The sequence below is a fragment of the Heterodontus francisci genome, chromosome 40 (genome assembly GCF_036365525.1).
Source record: "Heterodontus francisci isolate sHetFra1 chromosome 40, sHetFra1.hap1, whole genome shotgun sequence".
Lineage (NCBI taxonomy): Eukaryota > Metazoa > Chordata > Chondrichthyes > Heterodontiformes > Heterodontidae > Heterodontus > Heterodontus francisci.
Genome location: NC_090410.1, coordinates 20,654,151 through 20,680,238, shown reverse-complemented (window position 1 = coordinate 20,680,238; position 26,088 = coordinate 20,654,151). Strand labels below are relative to the sequence as shown.

Below are 26,088 nucleotides of genomic sequence, written 5' to 3'. Positions count from 1 at the left end.
TGACAAAGATGATTGATGAAGGAAGGGCAGTGGATGTTATCTATATGGACTTTAGTAAAGCCTTTGACAAGGTCCCTCATGGCAGACTGGTACAAAAGGTGAAGTCACACGGGATCAGAGGTGAGCTGGCAAGATGGACACAGTTTCTTCCTATCTAGACTCTATCTTTTCTCCGCTGGTCCAGTCTCTTCCCACCTACATCCGTGACTCTTCTGACGCCCTACGTCATTTTGACAATTTCCAGTTTCCTGGTCCCAACCGCCTCCTCTTCACTACGGACGTCCAATCGCTCTACACCTCCATCCCCCACCAGGATGGTTTGAGGGCTCTCTGCTTCTTCCTGGAACAGAGGCCCAACCAGTCCCCATCCACCACCACCCTCCTCCGCCTCGCTGAACTTGTTCGCACATTGAACAACTTCTCCTTCAACTCCATGCACTTCCTTCAAGTAAAAGGTGTCGCTATGGGTACCCGCATGGGTCCTAGTTATGCCTGTCTTTTTGTGGGATATGTCGAGCATTCTTTGTTCCAGTCCTACTCAGGCCCCCTCCCCCCAACTCTTTTTCCAGTACATTGATGACTGTATCGGTGCCGTTTCCTGCTCCCGCCCCGAACTGGAAAACTTTATCAACTTTGCTTCCAATTTCCACCCTTCTCTCACCTTTACATGGTCCATCTCTGACACTTCCCTTCCCTTCCTCGACTTCTCTGTCTCCATCTCTGGGGATAGGTTGTCTACTAATATCCATTATAAGCCCACCGACTCCCACAGCTATCTCGACTACACTTCTTCACACCCTACCTCCTGTAAGGACTCCATTCCATTCTCCCACTTTCTCTGTCTCCGACGCATCTGCTCTGATAATGCTACCTTCCATGGCGGTGCTTCTGATATGACCTTTTTCCTCAACCGAGGATTTTCCCCCCACTGTGGTTGACAGGGCCCTCAACCGTGTCCGACCCATTCCCCGCACCTCTACCCTCACCCCTTCCCCTCCCTCCCAGAACCGTGACAGGGTTCCCCTTGTCCTCACTTTTCACCCCACCAGCCTCCATATCCAAAGGATCATCCTCCGCCATTTCCGCCACCTCCAGCGTGATGCCACTACCAGTCGCATCTTCCCCTCCCTTCCCCTGTCAGCATTCCGAAGGGATCGTTCCCTCCGCGACACCCTGGTCCACTCCTCCATTACCCCCACCACCTCGTCCCCGTCCCAGGGCACCTTCCCCCGCAATCGCAGGAGGTGTAATACCTGCCCATTGACCTCCTCTCTCCTCGCTATCCCAGGCCCCAAACACTCCTTTCAGGTGAAGCAGCGATTTACTTGTACTTCTTTCAATGTAGTTTACTGTATTCGCTGCACACAGTGTGGTCTCCTCTACATTGGGAAGACTAAGCGCAGACTGGGTGACCGCTTTGCGGAACATCTCCGCTCAGTCTGCAAGCAGGACCCTGAGCTTCCGGTTGCTTGCCATTTCAACACTCCCCCCTGCTCTCATGCTCACATCTCTGTCCTGGGATTGCTGCAGTGTTCCAGTGAACATCAACGCAAGCTCGAGGAACAGCATCTCATTTACCAATTAGGCACACTACAGCCTGCCGGACTGAACATTGAGTTCAATAATTTCAGAGCATGACAGCCCCCCATTTTACTTTCATTTTTAGTTATTTTTTCTTCCTTTTTTTTAACATTCTTTTTTTTACATTTTTTACAATCTTTTTTTTGCATTTATTTCATTTCATCTTAGTTTGTTCAGTTTGCTTACCCACTGTTTTTTTCAGGTTTGCACTTGCTGCTGTTCAATATTCAGTGTATTCACACCTAATCTGTACTAATGCTTTGTCTTTCAACACACCGTTAACATATTGTTTGCCTTTGCTCCATGACCTTTTGGTCAGCTATGTGGCCTGGTCCAATCTAGACCTCCTTTGTTATCTCTTGCCCCACCCCCACCTCACTTGCTTATAACCTGTGACTTTTCTAATATTTGTCAGTTCCGACGAAGGGTCACTGACCCGAAACGTTAACTCTGCTTCTCTTTCCACAGATGCTGCCAGACCTGCTGAGTGATTCCAGCATTTCTTGTTTTTATTTCAGATTTCCAGCATCCGCAGTATTTTGATTTTATATAAGATGGATACAGAACTGGCTCGGTCATAGAAGACAGAGGCTAGCAGTGGAAGGGTGCTTTTCTGAATGGAGGGATGTGACTAGTGGTGTTCCGCAGGGATCAGTGCTGGGACCTTTGCTCTTTGTAGTATATATAAATGATTTGGAGGAAAATGTAGCTGGTCTGATTAGTAAGTTTGCGGACGACACAAAGGTTGGTGGAGTTGCAGATAGTGATGAGGATTGTCAGAGGATACAGCAGGATATAGATCAGTTGGAGACTTGGGCAGAGAAATGGCAGATGGGGTTTAATCCGGACAAATGTGAGGTACTGCATTTTGGAAGGTCTAATGCAGGTGGGAAGTATACAGTAAATGGCAGAACCCTTAGGAGTCTTGACAGGCAGAGAGATCTGGGCGTACAGGTCCACAGGTCACTGAAAGTGGCAACGCAGGTGGATAAGGTAGTCAAGAAGGCATACGGCATGCTTGCCTTCATCGGTCGGGGCATAGAGTATAAAAATTGGCAAGTCATGCTGTAGCTGTACAGAACTTTAGTTAGGCCACTCTTAGAATATTGCGTGCAATTCTGGTCGCCACACTACCAGAAGGATGTGGAGGCTTTGGAGAGGGTACAGAGGAGGTTTACCAGGATGTTGCCTGGTCTGGAGGGCATTAGCTATGAGGAGAGGTTGGATAAACTCGGATTGTTTTCACTGGAACGACGAAAGTGGAGGGGTGACATGATAGAGGTTTACAAAGTTATGAGCGGCATGGACAGAGTGGATAGTCAGAAGCTTTTTCCCAGGGTGGAAGAGTCAGTTACTAGGGGACATAGGTTTAAGGTGAGAGGGACAAAGTTTAGAGGGGATGTGCGAGGCAAGTTCTTTACACAGAGGGTGGTGAGTGCCTGGAACTTCCTGCCAGGAGAGGTGGTGGAAGCAGGTATGATAATGACGTTTAAGAGGCATCTTGAGAAATACATGAATAGTTTGGGAATAGAGGGATATGGTCCCTGGAAGTGCAGAAGGTTTTAGTTTAGGCAGGCATTAAGATCGGCGCAGGCTTGGAGGGCCGAATGGCCTGTTCCTGTGCTGTACTGTTCTTTCTTCTTTGTTCTTTGACCCTCTAAACTAGTAATATACAAACCCCCGACAGAGAAATCGATAGAAAGCACAGGTCGTCGCATTACATCAAAGTAGTTGAATAGCAGGATCAGATGAAATATAGAACAGTACTCAGTGATTATTACTAGAGGGGCTGGGAAGGTTGAGGGGAGCCCAGTAGTGTAATCGGTAAAATTGGGGTGTGGAGTCTCTGTCAATCATAAAATCAGGATTTCATTTGAATAAACCCGTGCAGAGTCCTGCCTGACCACCGGCCAGATTGATTAGCTGGCTGGCTGGCAGGAATGTGGGACCCTGGCAGTGAGTGGGGGATGGGGTAATGGGGTTTAGGGTAATGGGGGTTGGGGTAATGGGGCTGGAGTTATAGAGTTTAGGGTAATGTGATTCAGGGTAAAGAGGTTGGGTAATGTGGTGTGGGGTATGGGCTGGGGCCATAGGATTTTGGGTAATTTGGCTTGGGGTAATGGGATTTAGAATAATGGGGGTTGGGGTATGGGGGTTTTGCGGGCAGTGTAATGTGCAAACACCACTGAGTAAAGACCCGATTCTCTATCCATTAACACATGGATGTGTTTCTCAGACACTGAGTTGATATGGACATTTGCAATGGTTGACCCTCTATCCTGGTTTATTGGCCCCGGCCTCAGTTAGATGGCAGCAGTGAGCGGCTCTCCCAGTGCACTTCACTAGATTAAAGGATGGCCTTTATCAATTCAAGATAATGGGAAAGAAACTCAGTCGGAATGCAAAACGATGGCTGAGTGGCTATCGTTTGCTTTCCGCTATTGCCCAAACATTAGGTTAGGATGGCTCCTGGGCTGGAAGCTCCCTTGCTGTTCAACTCTATCCATGGCCATCTGCTCCCATCCCTAACGTTTTCTCCCCCAATCTGCCCTCTTAAACTGTTTAAATTCCCCTGGCTCTTTAAATCAGTTCATTTTAGCCCTATCTAAAAGTTAACAGTTAGTTTAGTGTATGTTACCTGGGCCCACTGCCCTCCCCCAGCCACACCTGCTCTTTGTTTTCTCAATGAAATTGATCCGGATGAAACTGACGAGCACAGCTGCCGATACTTCAATCTCCGATCCTGCTGTCTTCACAGTCCAGAGTGTCTGCAGCCACGGCATGCGGTAAGTCCATTGAGGTGAAGAAGGAGCTGCGGGACCCGAGAGAAGTCCTGTGAAAAGGTGCCCCGAACACCCAAAACATCCACGAACGGCCCCCCCGGCCGCAACTTCAAAGCGCCCGCGGGAGATAGCTCGGAGAGCATCTGCAGCGCACTGTCGGCAATGCTGCATGCCTTTATTTAAACCACTGCAAAAAAAAAACCCTTAGCAAATGTAATCACCTCTAAGTCTGCCAAATGATGCTTCACCTCCCGAAGGACGTGGATGAGCTTTCCGGACGTCGATGGTGGGCACTGAGGAAATGGCTTATTACCTGCACCAGATTCCACCCCCCCTCCCCCCCCCTTTACCCCCCTTCCACCCCCCCCACCCCCGTCCCCTTCCCTGCTCCACCCTCTCAGCTCACCCCCTCACAACCCCGTCCCAGCCCGCCCCCCCCCGCACCATCTTCACCCCGCACCCCCTTCCCCTGCACCCCCCCCCCCACCCCCTCCCTCTACCCCTCCCCCTTGCATCCCCTCCTCCCACCGGCACCATCCTACACCTGTGTAGGGGCCCCAACAACCCCACTGCCTTGTGGGCGTCTCGGGAGAGACCAAGGCTAAGGGAGTAAACCCTAACAGAAAATCCGGAGCGGAACCCCGTAGGCGGTCATGTGTCACCTTTGGCATGTTTCCGGCAGTTCCTGCAGCCATACTGGTGCCAAACGTCGTGTCCTGCACTCCTTTGGACCCCACCAGAAAGGCCGAGAGGGGGGTTTTGACGACTGGGCAACTCTCATCCTCCATAAATTTGCCCAGGCATGCGCCATGGAGAGGTCACTCCATAGTTGCCTCACAGCGACTGAAACAACACGGAAGGCAGCAGTTACGGGTTATAAGTCCAGATAAATTGGCGTAGAAACTGGGCGCCACGGGTTGCCTTTGTCGGTGGGAGAGGTCATTGCACCTCACTGGACAGCTACCGCCCGCCTCAAACCGGGCAGCCCCCGGTCAATAAGGTTCTGTCCCGCCACAGTCTGCCTGCTTCAATGGGTGCTTGGAGCTCAGGGTCATTGCCCGAAAGGTGGACTGATACACCGCACCAAACAACATGAAAAAAGGAAAGAAGGTACCAGCCCTTCGCTTTGCAAGCTGGAACGTCAGAACTATGTGTCCTGGCCTGTCGGAAGACCTTACACAAATCAACGATTCTCGGAAGACCGCCATCATTAACAACGAGCTCAGTAGACTCAATGTGGACATTGCAGCACTTCAGGAGACTCGCCTCCCCGCGAGTGGCTCTCTAGCACAGCAAGACTACACCTTCTTCTGGCAGGGCAGGGATCCTGAAGAACCAAGACAGCATGGAGTGGGCTTCGCCATCAGAAACTCCTTGCTCAGCATGATAGAGCCTCCCTCAAATGGCTCGGAACGCATACTGTCCATCCGACTGCTCACCACCTCTGGTCCAGTACACCTACTCAGCATCTATGCTCCAACACTCTGTTCCGCACCTGAAGCTAAAGACCAGTTCTATGAACAACTCCATAACATCATTAGCAGCATCCCCAACACCGAACACCTATTCCTGCTGGGGGACTTTAATGCCAGGGTTGGGGCCGACCATGACTCATGGCCCTCCTGCCTTGGGCGCTATGGCGTTGGAAGGATGAATGAGAACGGGCAGAGACTGCTTGAGTTGTGTACCTATCATAACCTCTGCATCACCAACTCGTTCTTTCACACTAAACCCTGTCACCAGGTTTCATGGAGGCACCCAAGATCACGTCGTTGGCACCAGCTAGACCTTATTGTCACAAGGCGAGCCGCCTTAAACAGTGTTCAAATCACACGCAGCTTCCACAGTGCGGACTGCGACACCGACCACTCCCTGGTGTGCAGCAAGGTTAGACTCAGACCAAAGAAGTTGCATCATTCCAAGCAGAAGGGCCACCCGCGCATCAACACGAGCAGAATTTCACACCCACAGCTGTTACAAAAATTTCTAAATTCACTTGTAACAGCCCTTCAAAACACTCCCACAGGGGATGCTGAGACCAAGTGGGCCCACATCAGAGACGCCATCTATGAGTCAGCTTTGACCACCTACGGCAAAAGTGCGAAGAGAAATGCAGACTGGTTTCAATCTCATAATGAAGAGCTGGAACCTGTCATAGCCGCTAAGCGCATTGCACTTTTGAACTACAAGAAAGCCCCCAGCGATTTAACATCCGCAGCACTTAAAGCAGCCAGAAGCACTGCACAAAGAACAGCTAGGCGTTGCGCAAACGACTACTGGCAACACCTATGCAGTCATATTCAGCTGGCCTCAGACACCGGAAACATCAGAGGAATGTATGATGGCATGAAGAGAGCTCTTGGGCCAACCATCAAGAAGATCACCCCCCTCAAATCTAAATCGGGGGACATAATCACTGACCAACGCAAACAGATGGACCGCTGGGTTGAGCACTACCTAGAACTGTACTCCAGGGAGAATGCTGTCACTGAGACTGCCCTCAATGCAGCCCAGCCTCTACCAGTCATGGATGAGCTGGACATACAGCCAACCAAATCGGAACTCAGTGATGCCATTGATTCCCTAGCCAGCGGAAAAGCCCCTGGGAAGGACAGCATTACCCCTGAAATAATCAAGAGTGCCAAGCCTGCTATACTCTCAGCACTACATGAACTGCTATGCCTGTGCTGGGACGAGGGAGCAGTACCCCAGGACATGCGCGATGCCAACATCATCACCCTCTATAAAAACAAAGGTGACCGCGGTGACTGCAACAACTACCGTGGAATCTCCCTGCTCAGCATAGTGGGGAAAGTCTTTGCTCGAGTCGCTCTGAACAGGCTCCAGAAGCTGGCCGAGCGCGTCTACCCTGAGGCACAGTGTGGCTTTCGTGCAGAGAGATCGACTATTGACATGCTGTTCTCCCTTCGTCAGATACAGGAGAAATGCCGTGAACAACAGATGCCCCTCTACATTGCTTTCATTGATCTCACCAAAGCCTTTGACCTCGTCAGCAGACGTGGTCTCTTCAGACTACTAGAAAAGATCGGATGTCCACCAAAGCTACTAAGTATCATCACCTCATTCCATGACAATATGAAAGGCACAATTCAACATGGTGGCTCCTCATCAGAGCCCTTTCCTATCCTGAGTGGTGTGAAACAGGGCTGTGTTCTCGCACCCACACTTTTTGGGATTTTCTTCTCCCTGCTGCTTTCACATGCGTTCAAATCCTCTGAAGAAGGAATTTTCCTCCACACAAGATCAGGGGGCAGGTTGTTCAACCTTGCCCGTCTAAGAGCGAAGTCCAAAGTACGGAAAGTCCTCATCAGAGAACTCCTCTTTGCTGACGATGCTGCTTTAACATCTCACACTGAAGAATGCCTGCAGAGTCTCATCGACAGGTTTGCGTCTGCCTGCAATGAATTTGGCCTAACCATCAGCCTCAAGAAAACGAACATCATGGGGCAGGATGTCAGAAATGCTCCATCCATCAATATTGGCGACCACGCTCTGGAAGTGGTTCAAGAGTTCACCTACCTAGGCTCAACTATCACCAGTAACCTGTCTCTAGATGCAGAAATCAACAAGCGCATGGGTAAGGCTTCCACTGCTATGTTCAGACTGGCCAAGAGAGTGTGGGAAAATGGCGCACTGACACGGAACACAAAAGTCCGAGTGTATCAGGCCTGTGTCCTCAGTACCTTGCTCTACGGCAGCGAGGCCTGGACAACGTATGCCAGCCAAGAGCGACGTCTCAATTCATTCCATCTTCGCTGCCTTCGGAGAATACTTGGCATCAGGTGGCAGGACTATATCTCCAACACAGAAGTCCTTGAAGCGGCCAACATCCCCAGCTTATACACACTACTGAGTCAGCGGCGCTTGAGATGGCTTGGCCATGTGAGCCGCATGGAAGATGGCAGGATCCCCAAAGACACATTGTACAGCGAGCTCGCCACTGGTATCAGACCCACCGGCCGTCCATGTCTCCGTTATAAAGACGTCTGCAAACGTGACATGAAATCGTGTGACATTGATCACAAGTCGTGGGAGTCAGTTGCCAGCATTCGCCAGAGCTGGCGGGCAGCCATAAAGACAGGGCTAAATTGTGGCGAGTCGAAGAGACTTAGTAGTTGGCAGGAAAAAAGACAGAGGCGCAAGGGGAGAGCCAACTGTGCAACAGCCCCAACAAACAAATTTCTCTGCAGCACCTGTGGAAGAGCCTGTCACTCCAGAATTGGCCTTTATAGCCACTCCAGGCGCTGCTTCACAAACCACTGACCACCTCCAGGCGCGTATCCATTGTCTCTCGAGATAAGGAGGCCCAAAAGGAGGTTAGGATGGTGTGTGACTTGGGAAGGCAGCTTTAAGGTGATGGAATTCCTGTACAGTTGCTGCTCTTGTGCTTGTCAGTGGCTGAGCTTGCAGAGCTGGGAGGTGTTGCTGAAGTATCCTTGGCTAATTGCCTCTGTGGATAGTGCATACTGCAGCCACGGTGCATCCACGGTGCGTCGGTTATGGAGGCAGTGAATGTTTTAACCATCAAACCAACATTGATATTGTGGCTTTAAAGGGGAATGTTTCTGCTCTTCCTCATGGCTCATTTGGTAAACCAAGAATCTTTGCCTATTATTCCAGAGTGATTGAGTTGGTCTTGAGCTGGGGTCACTATAATTGGTGCCGGCATCCGCCAGGTTAGGGATTGGGGTAGGGAGGAATGATAAAATACTGCCAGAATTGCCACTGCTAATCCCTTTCCAATGGTCTCGGCTAGAGGTTGAAGGGAGTCAGGATCCAGCTCAGCTGTGTCATATCATTTCGGAGAATAGCCACCCAAGACTGGTCAGATTCACAAATGAAACATTTTAGTTGGCCAAAGTAATGGAAGGCAGCTGGTGAGCATGGACTGTTTGGGCCAGTGGTGAATGAACAGCACTCACTATTCACCTCACTGATAGCTGCCCAGAGAGATGGGATTTTCATGGGATTTTGATTGGGGACTTGCTGTCATTGAGCATCTTTTCCACTGTGGTGCCCTCAATCTGTGAGCAGGGAAAGAAAGAACAAGGCCCATTAACCAATCAGATTAAAGAATCCTCACTGAGGCACGCAGAGTCCAAACCAGTAGTTATAAAGCAGGAACTATTAACTAGATTTAACTCATGTACAGAAAGCAAGATAAAGATTGGGAAAGGCAGATAGGATAAAGAGAGATAAAGTAGACAGACAAAAAATATAAAAAAAAGTAATTTTAATTTAAATTTAAAAAAAAATCCAATGCCAATTAACTTCCGAATGAATGAGGCTCCAATCTTGTAAAATTAAATCTTCAGGGCCGGAGAGGTTGTTTGGCAATAATTATTAATTATCATGCTGTTAAAAATTCACCAACTCCTGAATGCACCAGCCCGAAGTTTTTCTGGTGTCTTTAGTGGGGAGCTAGTGGGTGAGTACTACAACTTCACACCATGCGTTGATTTCAGTGTTGAGCTGCTCGGTGAAGGCCCCCTGTGAAACAGCAAGGTATCTCTGACAGATATACAGACGTCGAAAGTTGCTGTCCAATTTACTCTGTTAGCCTCACCGTTATTCCGATCGCAAAATCTAGGCCATAATGTCTCAGCACAAGTCAGTGCTTTCAAGAAAGAAGGCTAGGGTGGGCTGGCAGCAATGTTCCTTCTAGGCTGCCCAGGTGCGTAGCAATCGGAAGTGTACCACACAGGATAGATCCACCCACTACTGACTGCTCATAAAGGCCACCTAAAAAAAAAACAGGGTTAGAAAAAAAATCGGGGTTAGATACAGAGGAAAGCTCCCTCTACACTGTCCCCATCAAACACTCCCAGGACAGGTACAGCACTGGGATTGGCTGCTCTCTGATTTGGGAGTCTGAGTGCATCAACGAGGTGCAGCTGACTGTGGCTGTGTGCACAGGTTGGAGGCTGCAGGCTGTGTGACTGCTGCAAGAGGGAGATTCAAACTGAAACAAAAGTTTGTTCCAAATTTCAACAAAGGAAGGAAGGCGAAGAACTGGAAGCTTTTTTGTGAGTTTGTTTTATCCTGAAGTCTTTTTCATTGATTGTTGGGGTTGGGGAAAGAAGAGACCTGAAGACCTTGGGTGGGGCTGCATTGTTCAATAGGGAGCTCCTGTGTTTAATATCTTTGGATAGGGAGCTCCCTCCCCACCCCAACTACTAAGCCTGGGACAGCTGGAGCTGCCCAGGTGAAGAGACGTCTCTTCTCTTTTCTCTTATCTGAACATCGAAGGAGGCGTGTGCCTTGGCAGCTTACAGCTGACCCAGGTGAAGACTTCACGCCACCCTCCCAACTGGAAGACCAGCTACAAGACTTCTTTAAAATACCAACAAAGACTGATTCCTCCTGGCCTTCCTCTCCCTCAGCCTCTTCCCCTGTGCTACATCCTTTAAGTGTTGCTTTTTTGATTTATTGTATTTGCTCTTTTTTTCTCTCTCTCAGCAAAGTGCCTGTAACTCTTCTACCCCATGACTTCTCAGTCCTCTCCGGTGGCGGGGCCCTCCTATGCTGCAGCAGCTGCGACAGCTGCTCCTGTGGCCCCGTCACCATTTAAAATCTTAACATCAAAGCATGGGGTGAAGAGTTACACTCATCCTAATATGACTATTGAGGCTTGTGTTAAGGCAATGGCCGTGGTTGTTGGCCCCTCGGCCATTGTTGCAGCCTCAAAGATGTATGGGAAGGCTGTGTTCTTCCTGAAGACTGAGCGGGCTGTGTCCCTCGCCCTAAGTACGGGGCTCACAGTGGGTGGGATTTTCCTGCCAGTGGACCCTCTGGGGGCCACTGCGCATCGGGTAATCTTGTCGAACGTCCCACCCTTCATTCCTGATGAGCTCCTCCTCCCCCACCATCTGGGGGAGGTGAGGTCAGGGATCACCCCAGTCCCGCTCGGTCTTCGGGAACACAGCCTCCGACATGTGTACTCCTTCTGCCGCCAGCTATTCATGCAGCTGGCGCGGGAGGAGGTCTTGGAGGGCCACTTCGGTATAGAGTTTCAGGGGACGGCCTACCGCGTCTTCTGGACCTCGGATGGGGCGCGGTGCCACGTCTGCAAGGGGGTGGGGCATGTTCGTAAGAACTGCCCCAACCTCCCGGCCGCCAGCTCCACCTCGGCGGCCCAGAGTGGTTCCACAGCACCTCCTCCCACTCCCCCCACACATCCAATAGACACCGCTCAGTCGGTTCCGGAGGCTGTGGTTTTCACAGCCTCCGGCGGGGAGGGGAGCGTCCATCCGAGCGGAAGGAAGACACGGGGAAAAAAGAAACATCATGAGGCGCGTCCCCTGGACACTTTGACTCAACCCGAGCCTGAGCTCAGCCCAAAGCCCATTCCCATGGAATCCACCTGTCCCAGGGCTGGGCTCAGGCCCAGGGTGACTAAAAAGGAAAAAAAGGGTGTGGAGGTGGAGGCCTCTGATGACATGGAGGTCTCTGAGCCTCCGCACCCTAGTGGGAAAAAGAGGAGAAGGCACCCCTCCACAGAAATAACACAGGGCCCTGAGGTGCAGGGCCCATCTGTTGGAGGGGAGCTGCCTCCTGTTTCGGGTCCTCAGGTTCCCCCTGCCGCCACCACCAAGGCTACAAAGTCTGGGCAGGAGCACTCTATTCCTCAGGATGGAGGGGAGGGGATGGCCCCGGTACGTGAGGCCCCTCCTAAAGGAGTAAGTGGGGCCCTGCTTGTGGTGGGGGAGCCTGGGGAAACCGCCCATTCCGCCACTGCTACTGGGTCGGGTGCCCTGAATGAAGGGGAGGGCGAGGCCCCAGAGGGTCGGGCCTCCCAGCCGGAGTCCACCACCAACCAGGAGACACCCGACCCAGTTATAACTGAGAATGCTGCCCCATCTGCTGGGCCTGTGGGTGCTGGCGGAGTGGGAGATGGCCTCCTCTCGCTGCCTCCAGTCTCGGCTCCGGCTGGTTTCCCGGAGTCCGGAACTTCTGTCTCCCCTGGACCACTCATTGGCCTGGGGATGGAGGTGGAGGGGGGTCCTGAACCGCTGGTGCCTACAGGCTCCAGTTTCACAATAGAACCCAGAGAGGACTCCTCCGCCATCGATCCTGGGGGTGGGATCGTGACGGAGGCGGGACCAGCTGGCGCGGCCGGGACGTCCGCCCCACAGTGTGTGGTGGATGTGTCGGCCGCTGGCGGTGACGACCCGGAGGAGGATGGGGATTCGGTGCGGGGCACGGAGGATGATCTTGATTCCATCGCCAGTGAGGTGGTGGAGTCCCTCGTGCCTCCCACCGAATCTCCTCTCATCCCCACGGCGGAACTCCGGGATTTCCTGGCGGCTTGCAGAGGTTGCCGCAATAAAGTTCAGCTGGCCCTCGACCGTTGGTCGAATCTGGCGCTGATCATCCAGTCCGTCCGTGCCGCCCTTAAGATAGCGGGCAAGCGCGCGGACGTGAAACTGGTTGAGAGGCGCCGTTTTAATGTGTTCCTCAATGGGTTGCTGGGGGAGTGGAGAGCCAGGTGCACTTCCACTCCCTCCTCACAGTGAGGTGTTGGTGACGGGTTTTAAGTACCTTTGACATGAAGATAACCATAGCCAGCCTCAACATCAACGGCAGCAGAGGGGCTCACCGCAGATTTCACAATCTCTCAGTCCTTAGGGAAGGGAGATACGCGGTGAGCTTTCTGCAGGAAACCCACACCGTTCCGGGAGACGAAGCCACCTGGCTCCTGGAGTGGCAGGGTGGGGTCTACATGAGTCACCTCACCCCTATTTCTAGTGGGGTGGCTATCTTGTTGGCCCCGACTTTTCAGCCGGAGATCTTGGGGGTCAAGGAGCTAGTGCCGGGCCGCTTGCTCCACCTCGCCGTTCGCCTGGGTAGCGTGCCGCTCCACTTTGTGAACGTGTACGCGCCCAGGCCCGGCGCTTTGCAAGCGCGCTTCTTTGAAGAAGTGTCCGCTCTCTTGAGCTCCATCGATAGCGGCGAGTGCATCATCCTCGGGGGGGATTTTAACTGCACCCTCGAGGTGGGGGATCGCTCCGGTCCCCAGTGCGGCCAAGCGTCGGTGGAGAAGTTGAGGGGACTGATCAGCTCCCTTAACTTGGTGGACGTCTGGCGGAATCTCCATCCCGACTCCAGCGCCTTCACGTGGAGGTCTGGAGGAGGGGGGTCGCGAATCGACCGCCTCTACATTTCGCAGGCGTACGTCTCCCGCGTTTCGGCGGCCTCCATGCGGCTGGTGCCGTGCTCGGACCACCGCCTGGTGTGGGCGGAGTTTACTCCGCTCCGCACGCGGGCGGGGTCCGCGTACTGGCACTTTAACAACCGGCTGCTGGAGGACGTGCGATTTCGGGACTCGTTCTGTCGATTCTGGGCCGACTGGAGAAGGAAGCAGGGGGGCTTCCCCTCCTTGAGGCTATGGTGGGATGTGGGCAAGACTCACATCCGCGTCTTCTGTCAGGAGTACGCGAAGGGGTCGACCAAGAGGCGGGAAGCCGAGATCGGGCGCCTTGAGAGGGAGGTGCTCGACTTGGAATCCCGCCTCGGTCATGCCGTCGCAGACCCGGCCCTGTGGCAGGCGTACAAAGAGAAGAAGGGCGCGCTGAGGAACCTGCAGCTCATAGGGTCCCGAGGCGCGTACGTGAGGTCGTGGATCCAGATTCTGGAAGATTTGGACCGCGCCTCACCCTTCTTCTACTCGCTGGAAAAATGGCGGGGGGTCCGTAAGCAGCTCGTCGAGCTGCTGGCCGACGACGGATCCTCCATCACGGATCCGGAGGGAATGGGCCTCCTGGTCCGGACGTATTACAGTGCGTTGTTCTCTCCGGATCCGTCCAGCGAGGATGCGCGCAGAGTTTTGTGGGAGGACCTGCCGCAGGTCAGCCCGGAGGGCGCCGAAGGATTGGAGGCTCCGCTCACGTTGGCGGAGCTGACTGGCGCCCTCCACCAGCTCTCGAGGGGCAAATCCCCAGGGCTGGATGGGTTGACCGTGGAGTTCCTCAGGGCGTTCTGGGACGTCCTGGGGGACGATTACGCGCGGGTCCTGGGGGAAAGCCTGGCGACCGGGGAGATCCCCTCTCGTGGCGCAGGGCGGTTATCGTCCTGCTGCCGAAGAGGGGCGATCTCCGCCTGCTTAAAAACTGGCGTCCGGTCTCCCTCCTCAGCACGGATTATAAGATCTTTGCCCGGGCTATGTCTACCCGCCTGGGCTCCGTGCTGGCCCACATGATCCACCCCGACCAGTCCTACACGGTCCCGGGCCGGTCCATCCAGGACAACATCCACCTGGTCCGGGACCTGATCCATCTTTCCCAGAGGACTGGTCAGTCGGTCGCCTTTCTCTCCCTCGATCAGGAGAAGGCGTTCGACAGGGTGGATCACGATTACCTTTTCGGGACTCTGCGCGCTTTCGGACTCGGGCCGCATTTCGTGGCCCGGGTCCGACTTTTATACGCCGCCGCAGAGTGTCTAGTCAAAGTTAACGGGTCCTTGACGGCGCCCCTTCGATTTGGGAGAGGAGTGCGTCAGGGGTGCCCCATGTCCGGCCAATTGTATACCATCTGCGTGGAGCCCTTCCTGTGCCTGCTTCGCAGGAGGTTGACGGGATTGGCTCTGCGCGAGCCGGCCATGCGGGTCGTCCTCTCGGCTTACGCCGACGACGTGCTCCTCGCAATCACAGATCCCGTTGACTTGCGGAGGATGCGCGACTGCCAGCAGACCTTTTCTGCCGCGTCCTCCGCGAGGATCAATTGGGAGAAATGTTCCGGACTCCTGGTTGGTCAGTGGCGGGTGGACTCCCTGCCGGAGGAGATGACACCTTTTGCGTGGAGCACCACGCACCTCCTCTATCTGGGAGTCCACCTTAGCCCCGCTGAGGAAGCCTGGCCGGCAAACTGGCAGGAGTTGGAGGCGAAAGTCACCGCTCGGCTGGGGCGCTGGACAGGACTGCTCCGAGTGCTTTCCTACAGGGGCCGAGCGTTGGTCATAAACCAACTGGTGGCCTCCATGCTGTGGTACCGGTTGGTCACTTTGGCCCCGCCCCCTGTATTTGCCACCAAGATCCAGAAGAAACTCGTCGATTTCTTCTGGGGCAAGAGGAAACACTGGGTCTCTGCCGCGGTCCTGAGTCTCCCGATCGAGGAGGGCGGTCAGTCGCTGGTGTGCGTCCGCACCCAGGCTGCGACTCTCCGCCTTCGGACCCTGCAGAGATACCTGTACGTCGAGCGTCCTCCCAGATGGTGTGCGCTGGCGACGTATTTTTTCCGCCAGTGTCACTGCCTTCAAGACGACACGCAGCTCCCGGTGGAGTCCGTTAGCCGCGCCTCTCTGAGGGAGTTGCCTGTCTTTTACCGGGATCTTTTCCGAGTCTGGAACATGGTCGCCTCCAGTCAGGGCGCTCCCCCGCCGGCGGAGGAGAGCGCCTCGGCTGTCCGGGCGGCCGACTCCGGGGACGGTCCGGCGGGCGGAGGAGTAGCCGAAACCCCCGGGACGCCCCTCACTGCGGGTGGCGAGGGGGCTCGGGAGTGCGGAGCGATCCCAGCCGAGCTGACCCCCGCTCGGCTGGAACTGCTCATCGGACCCAGGCCCCGAAACCCTCCTCGGGAGCCGGTCCCGCACAACCCGAGCCGCCTCTCGGAAATGCCCTCCGTGCCATTCCAATCGGCGCGGAGGGGTTTCCTGTACGGGCTGCTCCTGCACACTCTCCACTTCCTCGCCCTCGTCAGCCGGCCGGACACGCCCTGGCGGTCCGCGTTGCCATCTGGCGGCGAGGGGAAACCCCGATGGAGGTCTCTCTACGCGGGAGTCTTCCCCCTTTACATTGGGGACCTGGGGTGGAGGGTGCTGCACAGAGCAGTCCCGTGCAATAGACTTTTAAGTAGGCTCACGGACTCCCAGGCCAGCTGTACTTTCTGCGGCCTGGACGAGTCCGTGTTCCACATTTATATGGAGTATGCGAGGTTGCAGCCCCTATTTGAGTATCTGAAGGGGCTGCTCCTCAAATTCTGGCTGCACTTCAGTCCCACGCTCCTGATCTTTGGGCACCCGGTGCGGAGGGGCTCGGGCCGGGGGGAGGATCTCCTCGTCGGTCTGCTCCTGGGCCTGGCCAAGGTGGCAATTCACAGGTCCAGGTTGCGGGCCGTCGGGGGGTCCGTCCTCCCCGATTGCCTGCCCCTCTTCCGCGGTTACGTTCGCGCCCGGGTGTCCCTGGAAAAGGAGCATGCGGTGTCCGCCGGTACGCTTGAGGCCTTCCGCGACCGGTGGGCACCGCAGGGACTGGAGTGCATCGTCGACGCCGAGAATGGCATTTTAATTTGAGTTTTTTGTTTATTTATCTGTTTTAATAAAGTTATTTTAAAACTGTAAATATGTACATAAAGGGGGCCTGAGGGATAAAGGCCCCCTCGACGTGAAAAATATAAAAGGGGCCTGGGGTATAAAGGTCACCTTGTGAAAAGGGAAAAAGAAAAAAAAAGAAAAAAAAAAAATGGGGGTTAGATACAGAGTAAAGCTCCCTCTGCACTAAAAAAAAAGAAAGAAAAAAAAACGGGGGTTAAAAAAAAAGAAAAAAAAAACGGGGTTAGATACAGAGTAAAGCTCCCTCTACACTGTCCCCGTAAAAAAAAACGGGGGTTAGATACAGAGTAAAGCTCCCTCTACACGAAAAAAAGAAAAAAAAAACTACTGACTGCTCAGTGAAGAAACAGGACACGGGACCAAGAAAAAGCTGCAGAGATCAGGAAAAAAAAAATAACCTTTTTATCTTTGAAATAAAAAGCCACGGTGTTGTTTATTGAAAAATTGCACTGAAATGGAACCTGTTTAGATCTACAGCACTCTGCTTAATTTGACATCGAACAGCAGGTGCAGTGCTAGCCTGTAATATGAAACCCATTACAGAAGGACTGCACAGATTCTACAGAATGACTCAAGCCTTACTGCACTATCTTCCCTACGGAATTGGTGCAATTTGAAGGCAACAAACTAAGGAACCAGCAAAGAGTTAGGAATTAATGCGGTCTGTTAAAGGGCAATTCTATATTTGGATTAATGACACTTCCTGCAAATTACCTTGCATCAACGGGAAGCCAAGCTTTTCTGTTAGAATTCCAATTATTTAGCTGACACTTTCGGGTTGAATTCCAGCAGGACTTCGCCCGATCATCCATCTTAACGTTAAAAAGCACCTTTCACTACTTCAGAATGTCCCAACGTACTTCAGAGCCAGTGAGCAATTTCTGAAGTGTAGTCACTGTTGTAGGGACATGTGGCAGCCAATTCCACATAGTGCAAGGAGATTAATGACAAGATAATCTGTTTCTATGGATAAATGTTAACCTCCAGACACCAGGGGGGAACTCCCCTTCACTTTTTTTTTTACAATAGCACCATAAAGAAAGATAAACTTGCATTTATATAGCACCTGTTCACAACCTTAAAGCGCTCTATAGCCAAATTAAGTACTTTTGAAGTGTAGTCACTGTTGTAATGTGGGAAATGCAGCAGTTAGTTTTGTTACGACCAGGTGAGAAAGGTGTCTAGGGGACCCTCTCAGCCTTCACAGGGTTTAATTTTAAACACATTGTGTTTTTAGCCTCCCCTTGGTGAATCCTTGTTCACTGCTTTCCAATTATAAGGCAATGAAACCAGCACAAACAGGTTTTCTTAGGTTTAAAGAAAAAAAGTTGAAATTTATTAAACTTGAACTCTAATTCAGTTAACGTGTAAGGATACATGACGTGTCCATGCTAGCATGCATACATGAACACATGCAAATAGAGACAGAAAAGAGCAGAAGGAAAATAAAGTGGAAATGTTTGAGGCAATATCTGAAGAGTTTTTGTTACAGTTCTTCCAGCTCACTGCAGAGTCATTAATTGTCGGTACAGCTTGCTTTTCGATGGGGCCCAGTATTCTTCCTAAATCTTGTTCGCTGTAGGAGACCTTTCTCTCTTGGGGTTCATGTGTCTTCAGTGGATTTGGAGTTCCGTGAGAAAGAGATGGGAGCAGACAGGAGAGATCTTCTCAGTCCAGGAGCAAACAGACACTCTCAGTTCAAACTGTTTGTACAATTCAGAAAAGCCCAGGTTGCCAAGTAGGTTAGTCATGTGACTAACTAGTCTGACCACATCTTGGATTGTATCACCTTAGCAGTCTCTGGAATGCTCCTCTTACACACAATACATGGTGATCAAGGTCCATTGTGGGTTGAATGTGTTAGGGAATGCACCTTCCAATCATCGTCTGTTAATATGCAAATGTCTTTTCCAGCCACAGCTGATCTGTTTAACAATTCCTTTCTTCACTCCAGTAACAGTTTAAAATCAATTTTCATGACAAAATTAATGTGCCTCATTCTTGGCAGGTGGGGGCCCAGCATGACAATTTGAACACAGTAATGAGCAAATAATCTGTATCTTTGGTGTTGGTTGAGGGATAAATATTGGCCAGGACACCGCGGAGGACTCCTCTGCTCTTCAAAATAGTGCCATGGAAGCTTTTACATGCACCTGAGAGGGGAATCAGGGTTTTGGTTTAACATGTTGTCCAAGTAATGGCACCTTCAACAGTGCAGCATTCTCTCAGTACTGCACAGAGACTGTCAGCCTAGATACTGTGCTCAAGTCCTGGAGTGGGATTTGAACCTTCAACCTTCTGAGTTAAGAGTATTGCCCACAGTGGCAGAAGGCTAGAGAAGCTCAACACACTCCGTAAAAGGTAGCTGAGATGGGGGTTTCACTTTGGGTGTATAAAATAATAAATGAATGGTGCAGATAAGGCAAACCTAGAGTATTACTTCAAAGTAAGGTATGAGAATGAGAAATTGGTCAGGGATAAAACATCAGGAACAGGCAAAATGCAGATAGACATTATGGTGAGAGAGGTATGGTGCTAGAAGAGTTTGATTGAGGATGAGAGGGTTAGCATAAGAGGGGAATGGGATTTGATGGGAGCTAGTCTTTCACAGGAGAGTTAGAAGTGATCTTCAGATGAGAATTAGAATGAATTGAATGCAGTGTAGTGACTGTTACATTGGAGTCAATTTCCACACAGCAAGACCCCACCAACAGCAAATATGGAAAATTGCAAATGTTGTGTTTTGGTGGAATTAGTTGAAGGGTAAATGGACAGCACGGAAAATCCTCTGCTCTTCTTCAGATAGGACTATGGGATCTTCCGTGTCCACCTGAACAGGTAGATGAGGCTGTGGTTTATTGTTTCATTCAAAGGGCAGAATTTAATGTGTCCATTTAAAGCAGGAATACTGGCGTAGGGGGATGGAGAATCCCATTGGAACCGTCGCCTGAAAATCTGGTGTCGTGACATCGGTTTGGGATTATGTCAGAGGCGGGAAAGCACCAAGACGTCATTGCCGCCCCGACGCGACTGGAATTTCATTTCAATTGCTGAGCAGATGATTGTATTGAATTTGCATCTAATCCACCTCAATTTCATTGTGTCCTTGTGATTTAGTGGATGGCGGGTGGTACTCATGTGCCTTCGGGTTTACGACCGTAAAGAGCTGGCGGCACTGAGGCATGAGGCTTCAGTGGTGTGACGGGGAGGCAGTCGTGAACCGTGCTGCATAAGGGAAGAGGGGGTTGTGGAGGCCGCTGTTGGACTGTGTTGCTTTGTGCTCGACAAGGGGGCGGGGGGGAGGTGGGGGTCAGGTCTTAGGAGTTTCCGCATTGCAGGGTCTCTGATGTGGGGGGGCTGGGGGGGGTGCTAGTTCTGAGTCTTGGGGTCTCTGACAGGGATTTCCAGGTCTCGGGGTCTCTGACTGGGATTTCCGGGTGTTATAGTCTCTGACAGGGCGTTCTGGATTACGGGGCCTCTGGCAGGGTGTATCCGGGTCTCGGGGTCTCTGACAGTGGGTTTCTAAGTTTTGGGGTCTCTGATGGGGATCTCCGTGTCCAAGGTATCTGACAGGGGGTTTACGGGTCCGGGGTCTCTGATAGGGGTTCAGGGTCTCAGTTGCTCTGCAAGGGTGGGGGGAGGGCCTAAGTTTGGGTGGCTGTATTGGGTGACCAAACTGTTGTGTGAGATGTTTTGTTACCCATATTGCTGGATGAGAGGGCCGGCTATCAGCAAGTGTGGGCACTGAGGGCCATCAGGGAATCCACTGGGAGAAGTCTCAAAAGCTCAGTTGCCAAAACAGAGTCTTCTCTGCATCAACAGTTTTCTGTAGGCCCACTGGGCACCTGGCATGGGTTTCATACGTCCTGTCTTTTTTTGGACCCTTGTGGTGTGATGCGGCGTCTCCGACGGAGGGAAGGCCAGGAGACAGCTGCGCCTGTCCGTAAAGCTCCACGACTAGAGCAACAGCTTGACCACGAAGGGCTTACCACTGCCAGAGAGTGTACCAGACTCAGATCAGCTACTTCCAGATGTCCGAGCGGCATTATCAGCGAAGGCTACGGTTCTCCAGGGAGGCCGTCACCGACTTATGCGCCCTGCTGCAGGATGATTTGCAGCCTATGGGATTTGGGGGTCACCCTATGCCAGTGGCCCTGAAGATCACAATGGCTCTGAACTTTTACACATCTGGATCTTTTCAAAGATTCACCGAGGATGTGTGTGGCATCTCCAAGGCAACAGGCCACTGCTGCATCAAGGTGACCAATGCCCTGTTTAAGAGGGCCAGTGACTGTGTGCGCTACCGGATCGACCAAGACAGTCGGGCCAAGAGGGCAATCGCTGGATTCCCCCGAATGCAATGTGTGATAGATTGTACACATGTGGCCATCAAGTCTCCCATGGACCAGCGAGCTGCCTTCAACATGAAGGGCTCCCATTCAATTAACCACCGAAAATGTTTCCTGCAGGTGTGTGCCCACTTCCCGGGAAGCAGCCACGATGCCTACATACTTCAACAGTCCCGGGTGCCACAGCTTTTTAGTTCCCCCCACTTGCCTTCAGGACTGGATCCTCAGGGACAAGGGCTACCCATTGAAGACATGGCTACACAATGTCTGTGAGGAACCCTCGCAATGCAGCAGGGAAGAGGTACATCACCTGCCAAGGCTCCTGAGTGGCCATCGAGTAGGCCATTGGGCTGCTGAAGATGAGATTCCATTACCTGGATCGATTGATCCAGTGGAGCCCTGTAGTATGACCCAGCGAGAGTCTCGCACATCATTATGGTCTGCTGTGCTCTGCACAATCTAATACTGCAGAGGACGGAGGTCTTACATGATGAGATACCTAAGCGACACCCGTCCACTGATGAAGAGGAAACAGAGGAGGGAGAGGAGAAGCAGCACTGGATGTTGAAGCCGTTGCAACAGAAGTTAGACAGATTGAGCGACGTGCTAAGGAGGCAAGAGACAACCTCCCTGATGTCCACTCAGAGAAAACAATAAAGACTCGCCTCAATAAATGTAGACTGTTGCCTCCTTTCCATTTGTGTTCGCTGACTTGCAAACCGTGCTAGTGCCCATGGGAGATCAACTGTTAATGAGGCTGTGGCTACAATGGCATTGCACTAAGGGGGAAGGGTGAAGTCAGCAGCTCATGAAGGCATGGAATAATGACTGTTGCACATGATCATTAATTACTTGAATGAAATAACTTTATATTAATCATTGCATTTAAGATGGAAGACGCCTGTGAATCCTCGTCTGTTTAGGTGGCTTTTTAAAATGCGTGCGACTGCTCCTATGAGATGTGATCCCCATGACAGCAGCTGGTCTGGAGACAGGCTGCTGATCAGGCTGCCCCTTGGCCATTGATGGGTGTCCTCTGGCTGCCTGAGGCCTGGAAGGCCCCGGCTATATGAGGGTTTCCTGCACTGGTGTGGGTCTCTCCTCAGGTGAAGCAGCTGCTGGAGCTGGGCTCACTGGTGGAGGGACTGAAGAGCTGCTGTCCACACTCAGAGTGCACTGAGGGAAGCCCCAGCTGTGGAGGATAATCACTCCTCCTCCCTCTCAAGGCTCACTTGAACCTCCCTGCTCACAAGAGAAGGACGAGGAGCAGGAGAAGACTCCAGGCCGCCTTGTGCTCTTCTTGCCTTTCCACTGATGCGTTGAGCTCGTAGCCAAGCTGCTAGTGTGCAGGTCTGCGCGCATCTGTGGGATCTGGCTCTCCGTGAGGGTCACAAATCTCTCGACGGAGGAAGCCATACGCTCACATACCTGGGATTTAGCATGGATGGATTCCTCCATCATCAGCTCATGACTGCGCGTTGCCTCTGGCATCTCCACCAGATGTTCCCTTACCTCTCTCTGCAACCCCAGCATGCCCTGTGCTGTTGACACCAGAGGCTCGTCATCATCCTGGGGCACAGCTTGGGCCTGGCCACCCACAATCCTCCGACGGTCAGAGGCCTTGGCTGTCTCAGCCTCGGCCAGCTGCTCGGGCCCGTGTGTGGTGCTCTCACCAGCTTGTGACCCTGATTCTGCAGCCGAGCAGAAACCCACCGAGGTGAAAGTATCTGCACTGGTGGAAGGTGCAGGCGAGTCATGGGATGGTGCTGATCCTCCTCAGAGATGGAATTTTGTCCCCCTTCCATTGGGGTTTCCTGCAAAAAGCGCGACCTGCATGAGAGAACACAAACTTGTGTGGGTTAGGATGAACGAATCTCTATCTGCCAACCATGCCTTTTGGGCATTGCCAGAAGTGATCTGTACGCCAATGGAAGTCAATCCACAGTGTCTTGCGTGGACAGTCCAGTCTCACCATCCACTAACGATGGGCCGCCCTGGGTCCCCGCTAGTTCAAGTGCCTCCTCCTCAGCTGTAGAGTGAGGCCTGATGTCTGGGATGCCTCCGCCAGTCCTTGATGTTTTGGGCCCTCTTGTCCTGCAAGCGGAAAGAGGAAGATAGTCATACTTCGCAGAGAGAACATGACTGTTGTGCTAGTGGCAGCCCCATGCGTCCTACTGGGGTATCCTATATAGCTCATCCTCCTGTCAGCCCTCAGGGTAAAGGCCTGCTACCCGACCTGAACCTGATGGGACCCTACGACATGTGTTGGGTTCGGGTCGGGTCGGGTCGGGCCCCTCTTCCGGGTCTGCCTTTTGGGTTGGGGTCGGGTCAGGCCGGGTCCGGGTTGGGCCGGACACACACGGTAAGTGCTTTGCCGGTAAGTATTAGAAATAAGAAAATTTTCCTGAGCTGGGAGTCCGGGACAAAACTGAGTCCGCGCAGTGAGCGAGTGACATCACTATGATTTCATCACGCGCGCGCTGCAGCTTCCTGGAGGTTCCTAGTCGGAAAGTAAGTCAAGAGATGGTCGGGTCGGGCTCGGGTTGGGTCAAGTCGGGGCCGGGGTTGGGTTGGGTGCGGGGCGAAATTGGAGGGAGTCGGGTCAGGTCGGGCTCGGGTCCGCTGTGGATCGGTCGGGTCATTTTTCCTGACCTGAGCAGACCTTTATCTCAGGGGAGTTAATGGGGGTGAGCTGTGAAAGAGGGTAGCCTGTGCCTAAGATGCAGCCGTGGATCTGTCAGGGTGAGGTGATGCTTAATCCCCTTTGCCCGCGCTTTTGTGTTGCCTCCCTCCCCATGACCTGCTTCCTCCTGTGTAGCTTCATGCTATCCCTAAAAAGGAGAGAGGTAAGGAGCCACCACGTTGGCGGAACGAAGGAGGCCTTTGACCCTCTTGCGGCAGTGAATCCATGTCCGGCAGGGTAACCCCACAGCTGCTAACCTCCTCAGCGATTCTGTCCAGGCTTGCTTGGTCAGGCAGGAGGACCTCTTTTTGCCATTGCTGGGGCAGAGGACCACCCGCCTTTCACTTGCAGCCTGTGGGCCCGCCCGGTGTCTTTCTTCAGCCATGGTCGCTGCAGGCTCAGGTGCAGCTCCTTGACTATCAGGCAACCAAAGGAGTCCTGGGGCAGCAAAGGGTACACTTGCAGGCACTCTTTTTAAACCAGGCAGGCCTGAATGCAGAGCTGGCAGGCCTTTAAATATGGCGCCAGCACCTGCTCCAGGGTCATCTGCCACCATATTCGTCACCTTGCCTCCCGCCCCTGCTGCATGATCGATGATCGCGGTGGGGCAACCATTCACCTGACAATCAGTAACGGTCCCCATTTCTGGTTCCTGCCCCGGTCCGGGTGGCAGGATGACCAAACTCAGCCCAAACTGTGCGGCAGTCCCTCAGCACTTCACTGAGTATAGACTGTGTCCTGGAGTGGGGTTCGGAACAATGACCTTTCTGAATCTGAAATGAAGAGGGTCACCACACCCCAGCATCGGTGTGTTAGCTTTTATTAGTAGGGGGATCGAGTTTCGGAGCCACGAGGTCATGCTGCAGCTGTACAAAACTCTGGTGCGGCCGCACCTGGAGTATTGCGTGCAGTTCTGGTCACCGCATTATAGGAAGAATGTGGAAGCTTTGGAAAGGGTGCAGAGGAGATTTACTAGGATGTTGCCTGGTATGGAGGGAAGGTCTTACGAGCAAAGGCTGAGGGACTTCAGGTTGTTTTCGTTGGAGAGAAGGAGGAGGAGAGGTGACTTAATAGAGACATACAAGATAATCAGAGGGTTAGATAGGGTGGATAGTGAGCGTCTATTTCCCCGGATGGTGATGGCAAACACGAGGGGACATAGCTTTAAATTGAGGGGTGATAGATATAGGACAGATGTCAGAGGTAGTTTCTTTACTCAGAGAGTAGTAGGGGCGTGGAACGCCCTGCCTGCAACAGTAGTAGACTCGCCAACTTTAAGGGCATTTAAGTGGTCATTGGATAGACATATGGATGAAAATGGAATAGCGTAGGTCAGATGGTTTCACAGGTCGGCGCAACATCGAGGGCCGAAGGGCCTGTACTGTAATGTTCTATGTTCTAGCTCATTTTCAACTTCACACAAGGTAAACCTTTCAGAACCAACAGATTACCAAACATTGTAATTGATGCCAGAAATCTCCTTCTTTATTTTTAAAATTTCATTTTAAAAAGCGCAATGCAGCAGAGCTAATCGGATCACTGTGTAATGAAAATCCCTGCTGCGTTCATCCAGCCTCAGAACTGCAGTTCAACCTGCAGTGCTGAAATCCAATACCGTCCTCCCACGGAAGAATCCATCAAATTATGGAATCATTAGTGCTATTATATTAAAATCTCCCATGCTTGTATTAATCATGTCAATGTTTGCAGGTTTGATGATATTAAGTTTCATTCCAAGTACAGCTATCTGTACTGGATCACTGATACCTGGGCTAAAAGGGTTAAATTATGAGGACAGTTTGCATAGACTAGCTTTGTGTTCCCTCAAACATAGCAGATTAAAGGATGTTCCAATTGACGTGTTTTAAATGATAAAAGGTGTTGATAGAGTAGATAGAGACTTTGGGGGGGGGGGGGGTGGATTTTCCCAGGTCCATCATGGAGGTTGGGGGGCGGCTGCAGGGTGGGTGGGGGTGCCAGGAAAATTGGGAGAAAAGGCAGCGGGCCATTTTTCCAACGTGTTCCTGCCTCCTTCCACTTTTCCAGGGGTGGCTTGTGGACACTGTTGGCAACGTGTCTGGCAGGAAGCCAATTCAACTTGTTAAATGAGTCAATTACCAGCCATTTTCCCAGGGCAGTTGCATTTTGACCAGCAGAGCATGGGATCTGTGCCGTTCTGGAACTCGTTAACTCCGAGGAGGCGAGTGTACAGTGGGAAGTCATTGCGGCTTGATACTGACACTCACTACTATAAAGGGAAAGAGTAGCAAGGCTGAGGTCAGCCGTAGGCAGAGGCTTTCCATTAAAGGAGTAGTTCATTGAGACTGCTGCTACTGATAGCGTTGGC

General features: G+C 52.3%; 1 protein-coding gene across 2 annotated transcripts in view; it reads left to right on the top strand.

The window, feature by feature from the left end:
- The window catches only part of LOC137353135 (synaptosomal-associated protein 25-like), a 312,851-nt gene that overhangs the window by 52,170 nt on the left and 234,593 nt on the right, over window positions 1-26,088 (top strand). The gene's annotated exons all lie outside the window — the stretch shown is intronic.